Genomic DNA, 2,500 nt, shown 5'->3' on the forward strand with positions numbered 1-2,500 from the left:
CCGTTGGCCGGGGGCGTTGCGACGGAGGCCGGGCGCGTTGCAACGTTGGCTGGGGTCGTTGCAACGGAGGCAGGTCGCGTTGCAACGTTGGCTGGGGCCATTGCAACGGATGCTGGGCGGTGCAACGTTGGCTGGGGTCGTTGTAACGGAGACAGGGCGGCTTGCAACGTCGGCCGTTGCCGTTGCACCGGAGGCAGGGCGCGTTGCAGCGCTGGCTGGGGGCCGTTGCAACAGATGCTGGGGGCGTTGCAACGTTGGCAGGGGGCCGTTGCAACGGATGCCGGGCGCGTTGCAACGTTGGCCGAGGGGTTGCGACGGAGGCAGGTCGCGTTGCAATGATGGCTGGGGGCCGTTGCAACGGATGCTGGGCGCGGTGCAACGGAGGCAGGGCACGTTGCAACGGATGTCGGACGCGTTGCAACGTTGGCTGGGGACGTTGCAACGGAGGCAGGGCGCCATGCAACGCTGGCCATGGCCGTTGCACCGGAGGTAGGGCGCGTTGCAGCGTTGGCTGGGGCCGTTGCAACGGATGCTGTGCGCGTTGCAACGATGGCTGGGGGCCGTTGCAACGGATGCTGGGCGCGGTACAACGGAGGCAGGGCGCGTTGCAACGGATGTCGGACGCGTTGCAACGTTGGCTGGGGTCGTTGCAACGGAGGCAGGGCGCCATGCAATGCTGGCCGTGGCCGTTGCACCGGAGGCAGGGCGCGTTGCAGCGTTGGCTGGGGGCCGTTGCAACGGATGCTGTGCACGTTGCAACGTTGGCTGGGGGCGTTGCAACGGATGCTGGGCGCGGTGCAACGGAGGCAGGGGGCGTTGCAACGGATGCCGGACGCGTTGCAACGTTGGCTGGGGTCGTTGCAACGGAGGCAGGGCACCATGCAACATTGGCCGTGGCCGTTGCACCGGAGGCAGGGCGCGTTGCAACATTGGCCGGGGTCGTTGCAACGTAGGCAGGGCGCGGTGCAACGTCGGCCTTGGCCGTTGCAACGGACGCTGGTCGGCTTTCAACGGACGCTGGGAGCGTTGCAACGCATGCTGGGCGCGATGCATCGTTGGCTGGGAGCATTGCAACGGAGGCTGGGTTTGGTGCATCGTTGGCTGGGAGCGTTGCAACGGAGGCACCCGCCGTTGCAACGATGGCTCGGAGCGTTGCAACGGAGGAGCCAAATTTTCATATCTCACAATTGGCTCGTGCACTTTTTCTTGAAATTTTGAGGGAACCTTGGTAATATTATTTAAAGGCTGCACAAAAAAATCCAGGTCAAAAATCGCACTTTTGCTCCGTTTTTCATTTTTTTTGAATTTTCGGCTTTTCGGGTGGGAAAAAATCGGCAAAAAAAAACCACACGGTGTAAATTCACCAAATTTGGTGGATGGAAAGATCTTATTTTTCTAGAGATTGTCGCAAAAAACAGCGTCAAAATTCGACCTCTAGAGCAGTTTTCTTGAGTATGTCTCCTCACGGAAAAGGATGTCTACCCGTGGCACTTTGGTAATGGCTCGGCAGCCTATTATAGGGGGAGGGGTGTCGGGCTGCCGAAACTCGAGTTGCCCAAAGGCTTGCTGGGCGCAATGCCAGCAAGATGCACGATGCCTTGCCATCCCCTACGCACACTAGCAAGCCCGTTGTGGTTGCGGTGTGCCGTCGGGGTCCCCCGCCCCGGGTCCAAGGTTGAGCACGGGCGTCGGGCTGCTACAAACCCCGATCACCAAAGGACCAAGAAGGGAAACGCGTCCATGCACGGCCCATCTAGGCACCACCTAGGGAGCATGGCGTGGTGGAGTTGTGCCTTGTGCACCCGCGGCGTGCTCGCCCTACGTCTAGGGTCGACGCAAGACAGTGCCCGACGCGGTGTTGGTTTTGTTGTGCGTGTTGCCTAATATAGACGGTGCGGCTGTTCGATTATCGCCCGAAGCACCTAACGCCTCGGGCTGTCCCTTGAATGTTCTTCGTCACTTCCTCCGAACCCTGCCCAGCGGAGTCGGCTCGGCACTCCCGTATGCTTCCGCTTGCCTGCACGCTCCAAGGCGTGCTGGGGGTGGTCGGTCCGGGCGTGCTGGGTTTGCGGACCGTGGTGGCAGATGAGCGGTTTGCGGGTTGTTAGTGTGTCTGCCTCCTTGCCTCGTGCACCAAACGGCCGCGCTGAAACTCGAGTTGCCCAAAGGCTTGCTTGGCGCAATGTGAGCAAGGTGAGATGCCCAAAGGCTTGCTGGGCGCAATGCCAGCAAGATGCACGTTGCCTAGGCACACTAGCAAGCCCCTTGTGGCTGTGGTGTTGCCGACGGGGGCACCCACCCCCAGTCCAAGGTCGATCACGGGCGTCGGGCTCCGGCGAAACCCGATTGCCGTAGGAACAACGAGGGAAACACTCCCATGCACGGCCCATCCAGGCACCACCTAGGGATCATGGCGTGGAGGTGTTTTACCATGGGCACCCGCCCGGGGCAACTCCTTGAGCTTAGCCCAAGTCCGAGCACGGCGTGGGAACGGCGGGCG

This window comes from Arachis hypogaea, chromosome 1, assembly GCF_003086295.3.
Source record: "Arachis hypogaea cultivar Tifrunner chromosome 1, arahy.Tifrunner.gnm2.J5K5, whole genome shotgun sequence".
Taxonomy (NCBI): domain Eukaryota; kingdom Viridiplantae; phylum Streptophyta; class Magnoliopsida; order Fabales; family Fabaceae; genus Arachis; species Arachis hypogaea.